Consider the following 11,021-nt stretch of genomic DNA (forward strand, 5'->3'; position numbering starts at 1 on the left):
TGGGCGAGAAACGTGTGATGGAAGAGAGGAAATTTAGGACCAGGGAAGGCCTGGAAAACTGTCAAATTTCATATTTCCTACTCCTTTGAATCAGCATTTATGTCCCTCAATGGGGTTTTCCTACATATGCTTGTATAACTCCCTTTTAAAACAAGTTTTGCTGTTTTTTCCTTGCCCTGCCCCTGGTAAGTTATTCCAATAGCTGACTTTCCACCTCCAAAGAAAGAGGTGGGCAGGAAGACAGTGGTCGTGAGGTCTGCTGGCTACAGCTCCGAGTGGGGCCAGGAGACTTTGGTTCTATTCTGAGCCTTTTAGTGAACAGGATGAGGGAAAGGGACATGAGCCCTGCCCCTTTGAAGGAGTTCCCAGGGCTCCGTCCCAACACGAGGAAGCTGCTGGCTCCAGATCAGAAGGGGACTAGGAACTTGCATTTGTTTAACACCTGCAAAGTGCCCAACCCTTAACTGACCGGTTCCCTTCAGCCTCACAAAGGCGTGACATGGGATTGATGACCTCCGTGCTACAGATGAGGAAACCGAGACTCAGAGAGATGCACAGACTTGTCAAAAGTAGCACAGCTTATCGGTGGCAGACTCTGGAAGGGAACCCAGCTCTGGTCCTCAGGTTGACACAGTTTCATTCCAACATGCAGCCTGTCAATCGTGCTGTTTGTTTATTTACTCCGCATATTGGTTCCCTTCCCCTGGGGACCACAAGTACTCTAGGCCCTGGAAATGGAGCAAAGAACAGAGCAGAGATCCCTTGTCTGTATGGAGCGCATATTCTAGTTGGAGGTGTGCAGATGAAGGAGAAACGAACAAACATAGTCAGTAAATGATGCAAACGAACACACTAGGAGGTCTTTCGTGCTATGGCAAAGGAACAACAGATCCGGGTTAGGAGACTGGGAAGCCTGCAGTTACGAGTCACGCATTCAGAGAGGGAAGTCCGCATGGCCGCAGGAAGGAGTGACAGAGCCAAGAGTAGGAGGAGGTGGAGGGGGTCCAAACGCCAGTTTTGAGGGAAGGGTTTCACTATCAGAAGGAACAGTTGGCCGCAGCTTGCCTGGTACATTTGGGGCACCTCAGGCAGCCACAGGGCAGGAGCCAGGAGACTAACCCAGGAAAGGGCCACTCCAGAGACGGGGTGGAATTGAGGATGGAGAAAGTGGAGAGGACAGAGTGGAGGCAGCTGGCAATACAACCAGGAGAGAGCCCACAGTGGCTCGGGCCAGGGTGGGAGCAGTGGAGGGAGCGAGAAGAGGCCAGAGTTTGGGTTTATTTGGGAAGCAAAGTTGATAAATTTTCCCGGTGAGTTTAATGAGAGAGAGGGGGGCATCCAGGGTGATACCCAGGTTTTGTTGGGCAACTGGGAAGAGGGAGCTACCATCTGTTGAACTCGGTGGGACAGGTCCAGGTGTAAAGGGGAGATCAGGACTTAGGGGCACATAGGGTCAATCAAATAATGTCTTAATGCATGACCGAAGAGACCCACACAGACAGGCTCATTCTAGCTTCCCCGACACTGCCTTCCTCTCTACCAACTATTCCCAACCCAGGGGCCCGTGAACTTGGATGTGGGAAAATGTACACTTTTTTTTCCCACCAAACTTTTATTGGAATTTAGCATTTTCTTTCATGATAAATGTGGTCAATTTGCCCCAGTAGACTTAGCAGGACTGGAGACTGCCCCAAAAGTCACCAGCAGGTGATTACAGATTATCCCTAAATGTCCTCTACCCTTATCATTTCTTTGAACTTATAGTTAATATCAGGTCACCCACTAGATCTTGTTACTTGATGCACTTATATTACTATGTGATGCATTTCAATGTGAAAGCCGTTTTAGTATCAATATTTCACTCTACAGTGAATTCTGTGAGACATGCAAGTCCACAGGGCTGACCTGTTCTTCCAGGTCTGGCAAGTTTTCCGCCTTTGACAGGGTGCTGTCTTACCACTCTTCTCTCTCTCCTTTTAGTGGAAAAGATTTGGATTTCCCAGCTCTGACAGGTTTCCTGCTTATACCTGCTCCAGTTCTCACAGGTTTTGGTTTCCTTTATAATCAATCCTAAACGCACCCTGGTCGGGTAGTAGGCTATGCATTGGACTGCTAACCACAGAGTCAGCAGTTCACTCACTAACTGCTCTATAGGCGGAAGATGAGGTTTGCTGCTCCCTTAAAGCATTATGGCTTCAGAAACCCTAGGAAGCAGTCCCACTCTGATGTAGAAAGTAGTTATGAGTCAGAATCAACTCACTGGCAGTGGGTTTTGAGGTTTTTACAATCCTGTGCATTGTATTCTATGTCTCCCAAGCCATCTGTCTGGTTCAAAATAGTCCATACTAGTCTGGTTCAGCTCACTGAATGCCGAGGACGCCCGTCTTGAAGTGTTCCATTGAATATTTATAACTCCCAATTTTCTTTTGTACTTACTTTGTACATTCCTTGTTAGAAATTTTGAAAACCAAAAGGGAAGCACACACCTGGCATTTCTCACACTGAAAAGAACTGAAGGGGAAAACCGAAGCTTGACCTGTGATAGTAGAGGATTCTATGGACATAGGTAAATTGAATGGCATGTGTAATGGAGATGCAACTAGATGCTTCTGGCTAAGGGTAGGGAGGGGGAGAGCCCAACCAATCAATCAAATCTCAGCCTGATGACACCTCCTTCAAGTGGGTGTGGCCTTTTGTATTGGAGAGAGAGCCCCAGCAAAGCTGAGTTCTCTTTGGCTATTCTCCTTCTGCTGGATCTGGATTCTGCATCTGGTTCCCCGACAACTGATGCCAGGAGCCATTGGAAGACTACTGACAGTGGATTCATTTGCCCAATCTCAGATTCATTTACTTCGGCATCACCAGCCTGTGTCCTTCCCCCACATCACCCCACCTTACCTGTACATCATCATCCTACTTCCTGCTCATCGGCTTCCGCGGCTACACGAGTCGGGAGAAGCCTGACTTGAATCAGACTAGGCTTACTTCTACAACTGTGTAGGCCATTTTTCTATATGAATCTCTTTCTATATGCAAACAACACAAACCACTGGCTTTGCTTCTCTAGACAACCCAGCATAGCACAGTATACTTAGCATCAAAGGATGAAGGAAGGAATACACAGAGTCACTGTTCAAGAGTTTCAGGAAGCTGCATAGGATCAAGAAATGAGGGCAGTGAAGGAAGAAGCTAAGCTGCATTGAAGGAATTAGTGAAAACCCTCACTGTCACTGCCATCGAGTCGATGCTGACTAGGGTTAGAAGTGCCCCTGTCAGTTTCTGAGACAGTTTACTGGAGTGGAAAGCCTCAGCTTTCTCCCATGGAGCAGCTGGTGGTTTTGAACTGCTGACTTTGTGGTTAGCAGCCCAATGTGTAACCACTACTTCACCAGGGCTCCTTGGTGAAAACAAGGCTACAGGAATTGCTGGAATGCCATTTGAGAAGTTTCAACAAATGGGTGCAAGGTAGGAATTGGTTACTTGTCTTTGTTAAGAAATTTGGAAAGCAATGACTGAGCTAAATGACTATAACAGATTCATATAGTTGCCTATTCTAAAGAAATGATGATTCAAAGGACTGTAGAAGTTATAAAAAAAGTCATTGATATCACGTGCAAGTAAAATTATGCTGAAGATAATTAAAAACAATGCAGCAGTACGTAGACAGGGAACTGTAGAAATACAAGCCAGATTCAGAAGAGCATGTGGAATGAGGGATACTATTGTTATTGTCAGATGGGTCTTACTGACTGAAAGAGATTTACCTGTGTATTATTGACTATGCAAAGTCATTTTTGTGGACCATATATTATGGAAAACTTGGCAAAGAATGGGAATTAGAACACTTCACTGTTCTCTTGTGAAGCCTTTACATGAACCAAGAGGCAGCTCTTTGAACAGAACAAGTAGCTACTGCCTGATTTAACATGAGAAAAGATGTGCATCCAGGTTGTATTCTTCCACCGAACTAAGTCAGTCCATAGGAGTGGATCCACTCCATCCCCTCACAAAAGGGTCACAAGGAAGAGATGAATAAGTCAGGGTACAGTATAACACCCACAAAACATACAAATGCTTCTAGTTCAGCAGTTCTCAACCTGTGGGTTGTGACCCCCTTGGGGGTCAAATGACTCTTTCATAGGGTAGCCTAAGACCTTCGAAAAACACATAAATAGGGGGGAGTGGGGAGGGAGGAGGAAAATGAGCAGCCCATATTAAGGGCTCAAGTAGAAGGCAAATGTTTTGAGAATGATGATGGCAACAAATGTACATATGTGCTTGATACAATGGGTGTATGTATGGATTGTAATAAGAATTGTACGAGCCCCCAATAAAATAATTAAAAAAAGAAAAACATATAAATATTTCACAATATATAATTACATATTGTGTGATTAATCAATATGTTTTTATTATGTTCAATTTGTAACAATGAAAATACATCTGCATATCAGATATTTATATTACAATTCATAGCAGTAGCAAAATTACAGGTATGAAGTAGCAACAAAAATAATTTTATGGTTGGGAGTCATCACAACATGAGAAACTCTATTAAAGGGTCTCGGCATTAGGAAGATTGAGACCACTGCTCTCTCTAGTTCTTTAATGCCTCTTTCCCCTCCACTATCATGATCCCAATTTTACCTTACAAATCCGGCTAGACCAGAGGGTGTGCACAGAAACACAGGGAATCCAGGACAGTTAAACCCCTCAGGACCAACAATGAGAGTAGCAATACAAGGAGGGGAAGGGGAAGGTGGGGGGAGAAAGGGGAAACCGATCACAATGATCGACATATAACCTCCTCCCAGGGGGATGAACAAAAGAAATGTAGGTGAAGGGCGACAGTGGTCAGTGTTAAGACATGAAAAACATTTTAAAAATAAATTATCAAAGGGTCATGAGGGAGGGAGGGTGGGGAAGGGGGGGAAATGAGCTGATACCAAGGGCTCAAGTAGAAAGAAAATGTTTTGAAAATGATGATGGCAACAAATGTACAAACGTGCTTGACACAATGGATGGGTGTATGAACTGTGATAAGAGCTGTAAAAGACCCCAATAAAATGACTTTTTCAAAAATGATTTTTTAAAAATGAATCCACTCTGTGGAACTGGATTATACGGAAAAAGATTGCAGTATCATGACTAGAAGAAGGATCATTAAGAACCGTTGATATGCAGATGATACAGCCTTGTTTAAAGAACACAGAGAGGACTTTAAGCACTTGCTGATGAAGATCAAAGACCACAGCTGTCTTAAGCTGTGTTCCAGAAGCAAAACCAGGGAAGTGATATGTGCATATACAAAGAGGCTTTATATCAAGGAAATGGCACACACAGTTGTAGAGGTGGGCAAGTTCCAAGTCTGTGGGTCAAAAGACTCAAGTGGCTTCAAGGGCTGATAAACCCGACTGGCTGTTGGGAGGAGAGGCTTCTGGCTGCCAAGGCAGAGGAATCCAAGGTTGGCAAACTGCTGATGTCTCCTGAGCGCGGCGCATTATGTGGCCAGCTTCTGGCTGCAAAGGCTAATGAGTCCAAGGTCAGTAGGTGTAGACCGCTGATGACTACCAGGTTCAGCAGGCAGTATGACAGGCCACCAGTTTAAGTCTAAAGAACTGGAAGTTGGCAAACCAGATGCAGGATCCAGACCCAGCCAGAAGCATGCAAGCTTTCCCACAGCGTCCACCTATAGTGGAAGCCAGCTACCCCTCAAGGAAATACCATCATGGAGGATGACTGGGTCTTAACTGTCAAATCACTGAGAATCCTGGCCCAGTCAAATTGACACAAAACGTTATCCCAACAGCCTCCAGTACACCTCAACATGAAGATAACAAAACCATGAACAGCTGGACCAGTAAGCGACAGTGACAACTGGAGAAAGGTTGAAGTTGTCGAGGAATTCATTTACTTAGATCCACGATTGCTGCAACAGTAAAGAAATCAAACCACGTACTGCACTGGGCACGTTGCTGCAAGGGACTCCTTTGACATGTTAAAGAACAAAGATACGACCTTGAGGATTATGATGTATCCACCCAGGCCATGGTATTTTCAATCACTTCAAAATCATGCAAAAGCTGGACAATGGAAAATGAAGACGAAAAAGAAATGATGTCTTTGAATGGCATTGGCAAAGAATATGGAAAGTACCACGGACTGCCCGAAGGAGCAGCTCAGCTTTGGAAAAAGTAGAGCCTGATGCTGCTTAGGAGTAGGATAGGAACTTCATCTCATACTTGGAACGTGTTACCAGGAGGGACAAGCCCTGACCAAGGACGTCATCCTCGGTAAAGCTCAGTGAATATAAGGACGACTTGCAGTGGGATGGGCTGGCTCAGTGGCTACCACAGAGGCTCACACATACAAACAACTCTGAGGATAACACAGAACTGGCCAGTGTTTTGTTCTCTGCATAAAGTCATCGTAAATTGGATTTGACTCGCCAGACTCTAACGACAAAGTCATTATTTGGATAAAGTTTTACCACCTTCCTGAGGAGTCTATGATGGGACAAACTTAAGATCTCTGATCCAATAAGCTCAATGTCCTTGATCAGATGGTAGTGCACAGACACAAAAGCAACAACATAAAAAGAAAAAAATAGCTAAAATGTGTCGATCCATGCCAATAATTATGCCACAAACTTGATGTACATTAGCTCACTTAATCCTCTTAATCCACTGCAAAGTGGATTATATTATTATTCCCATTTTGTAATTGAGGAAATCAAGACTTGTGGAGGGTAAATTCACTAAGCCAGTCAGTGAAAAATCAGGTATTCCATTTCTAAAGCCTATGTTTATTCCACCAAGCCTAACTGAATCATGTGCTTCAGCCCAGATGCTGACGATCAGTTTTGAATCTCTGAATCAGCACAAGATCACATTTAAAGTCAGGGTAGTATTTTAGCTTAGAGTCTAGGGTCTCATTTATCTGGGTTCAAATCTCTCTTTTGCTGTTTATTGACATGTGACCTTAGGCTAATTAGTTAACCTCTATCCAAGATTCATCATTGCCTTGTCACAACACCAGCGTGATGGTGATAATATCTCCGTTTGAAGTGTGTGTGTGCGTGTATGTGTGTGGGTGCGTGATGCTGTAAATAGCACATGGACTATAGAAGATGCTTTCTAAACTTTTATTTTTATTGAGGATTCTTGCTCTAACAAGAAACTGATTGGGTTTGAATATCATTGTAACTTCTCAGTAGCTGTGTGACCTTGGCAACTCACTCACCTCTAGCAGCTTCCCTTTCTTCCTCTGTCATAAGTAGGGACCATAACCCCTGTCTTACAGGGTGGTTATGAGGATTAGAAGAGATCATGAATGCCAAGATGTGCTAAAAAATCTCTGCCTCAAAAGAACTGTTATTTTAAACATTAGATATTCTGCCGCAGAAGAAATCCCTTTTGTTGATTTGGCGATAACCAAGCTCATCTTTCAAAATAATAACTCATGATCAACATATAAGGCACATGTCTCTACTGTCTTTCCTTAGAGCCTTTCTAAGCTGGGCCCAGCACGTCTTCAGAGCCACCCCTACCACGAAGAACTTTTCCCCTCTAGCTGTGCAGTGAGCACTCACAGTTCCATGCCTTTGCACATGCTTTGCCCTCTGGCTAAAATATCATCTCCCCCTGGCAAAGTGATAAGCTCCTAAGTAAATAAATATTCTTGTCCACCCCATATAGATGTGAAGTCTCTATCTTCTACTGCAGGTGGAAAAGAATGCACTCATACAATCAGTGACATACCATGTCCCTGAGGCCATGCGGACCTGCTCCTCAGAGACGCACCATGTGGCACAGCAGCTACAACGGGTGCTACTATTTGGAGGACTTTGCCACATAGTCCACTATCATACCCCAAGATCTGTCTGGTTTCTATAGGAACCATACCAAGGAGTTCACCTTCTGCTGGTGACTACTCACCCTCAGTCTTTCTTTGTCCCTCTCCAATGTTTTGATATTTTTTGTTGCTAGTCGCCTTTAATTCCGTTCCAATTCATAGCAATCCTACAACAGGATGAAACCCGGCCCGGCCCAATCCTGCGTTGTCCTCCCAATTGTTAGATTGCAGCCACTATATCAATCCACCTTCTTGAGGGTCTTCGTCTTTTTCATTTACCAAGCATGATGTCCCGTTCCAGGGCCTAGTCTCTGATAAGATCAAAGCAATCCATTTCTAGGCACTGAAACCAAGTCTCACCACTCTGGCTTCCAAGGAGCATTCTGGATGTACGTCCTCCAAGACAGGTGCACATTCTTTGACAGCCTCCAGCAACATCCATTTCCAAGGTCCTTAAAACTCTTAAACACCTATGGATTCATTCTCTCTTTCGCTTTTTTCCTTTTTTAAAAAATACTTTTATTGGGGGCTCTTACATCTCTTATCATAATCCATACATTCATCCAATGTGTCAAGCACATTTGCACGTATGCCGCCATCATCATTTTCAAAGCATTATCTTCCCACTTGAACCCGATATCTGTTCCCTATTTCTTGCCCCACCCTTCCCCACCCGCCCTCCCTCACTAACACTTGATAAGTTATAGATTATTATTTTCATATCTTACATCATCCTTCATCACCCCTCACCCACTTTTCCATTGTTCATCCCTTTGGGGGGCGTATAGGTTGATCCTTGTGATCAAATCCTCCATTCTTCCCCCACCCTCCCCTAATCCTCCTGGTAGCTCTACTCTCATTGTTGGCTCTGAGTGGTTTATCAACTTGGATTCCCTGTGTTTGGGGCTCTTATCTGTAGCAGCGTGCATGTTCTGGTCTAATCTGATTTGTAAGGTAGAATTGAAGTCATGATAGTGGGGTGAAGGAAGCACCCAAGAACTAGAGGAAAGTTTTGTGTTTCATCGGTGCTATACTGCACCCTGACTGGTTCATCTCTTCCCTGTGACTCCTCTGTGAGGGGATGTCCAATTGTCTACAGATGGACATTGGGTCTCCACCCCATGCCCCCCACTCCCCATTCACATTGAATATGATCTATTTCTGGGTCTTAAATGCCTGATACCTGATCCCATCAACACCTCATGATCACACAGGCTGGAGTGCTTTTCCATGTAGACTTTGTTGCTTCTCAGCTAGATGGCCGCTTGTTTATCTTCAAGCCTTTAAGACCCCAGATGCTATATCTTTTGATAGCCAGGCACCATCAACTTTCTTCACCACATTTGCTTATGCACCCATTTCGTTTTCAGCAACTGATCATGTCAGGAAGGTGAGCATCACAGAATGCTGGGATATTAGAACAAAGTGTTCTTGTGTTGAGGGAGTACTGGTGTTGAGATCCAAGGTCCATCTGCAACCTTAATTCTCAACATGGAGATATGAGTACATAGTTTTTCCCCCATATGTTTATATATATTTATATATATTTATATATGTACATGCTTGTATTTAGATCTCTATAAATGTCCTTTGCCTCCTGGTTCTGTCCTCTATTTCCTTTTACTTTCCTCTTGTCCCACCATCATGTTTGGTCTTCATTCAGGTTTCATAATTCCTCACTGCTACATTGCCCTTGGTTAAGCTCCATTAGGCATCCTATGCCCTTCTCTCCATTGATTTTAGTTTACTTGTTCCCTTGTCTCTGGGTTTGTTTCCCCCACCCTCCACTTCCTTTATCCCACCCCCACTTCTCCCGTATCCCCATTGGAACCACTGGTTCCATTCTTTTCATCTCCAAATCATTTATCCTGCCTATCTTATCTAGATAGACATGCAGACAGATTCATAAGTGCACAAACCAGGTAAAACCAAATAAAACAACAAAGGTAGTCAAGACCAACAAAACAATAAAACAATGACAATAAAAAACCAACAACAACAAAAAGCAAGCCGCTGACAAAAATGGAAAAGCCTATAAATAGTTCAAGGTCTGTTTGTTTGTCTTTACGAGTGTTTTCCAGTTGAGTCTGATGGGGTGCCACACTCTTTTTTTTTGTATTCCCCTGGGATTTCATCACTATGTTCCCCTTGCTGCTCTATTGCATGCCCTTAGTGTTTTGCCCAGTGCGATGGGGTCAGATTGTGCACAATTCTCCAACTGTGTCTCCAGTGTTGTCCCCTGCAGCACTATGGTTTAGTGAGGGACGTCGTTTCTTGTGGTGGGGCCGGCCCTATGGTCCTCTCTGTGCATTGTCTGCTCCAAGGAGAAATATCATCCTCAGGGCTTGGTGGGCCAGGATGTCCTCCCCTCCCTCCCCATCCCTTTGCATTTCTCCCGTGTGTTCTAATCAGACTTGCCCCTCTCCCCAAGCTGTAGCCCCAGTGCTGTCCTCAAAAATGCATTCTTCTGAGGTAGAGGGCGGGGGGCGTACACATAGTTGGGATTGGGGCCAGCCCCTCATCCTCTCTTTTTCATACCCCCCAAAAATCTTAACAACTGAACCCCACTTCCCTGACAACAGCTACTGGTGCTCCACAAACCACCAGTGATAGTGCTCTCATTGCCAGCCAGGTGACAGGTGAGGTTGCGTCAACAGACCAGTCCAGTCTTAGTGGGTCCAAGCTGGTCCTCTGTGAAACAGATTCTGAGCATCTGGAATCAGCATGCAGGACGTTCATTAGTGTGTGCTCTTGGGAACAGCACCTGTGCATGAGCAAAGGAACAGAACTGGGCAGAAGAGAAGTTGAACTGTGATGAGGTTGCACGGAAGGCTTCCAGTAGAACCACAGGAAACTCTGGAGCAGAGATGACTTTTCAGAAGTACAGAAACTGGGCATTTATAGTCCCTCGTGGACTGCTTTGGGTGGAGAACGTCTCCATGGAGGGATGACCTTGGACAACGAAAAGTCTTTGGCTGAGCTGGGGGAGTGCGTGTCTGATCAGGGTGGAATCATGTCCACCAGGGAGAGTTTGTCTTTTTCACATGGATGTGCAGAGACTCCTCATATATTTAAAATGTGGCCCTGTTGTCAGTTTTAGACACTGCAAAGGTCCTTTCAATCTCTCAGCTGTCAACTTTCTCCTCAGTGTCATTTGTTGGGCGAAA

This window comes from Tenrec ecaudatus, chromosome 1 (assembly GCF_050624435.1).
Source record: "Tenrec ecaudatus isolate mTenEca1 chromosome 1, mTenEca1.hap1, whole genome shotgun sequence".
Taxonomy (NCBI): Eukaryota; Metazoa; Chordata; class Mammalia; order Afrosoricida; family Tenrecidae; genus Tenrec; species Tenrec ecaudatus.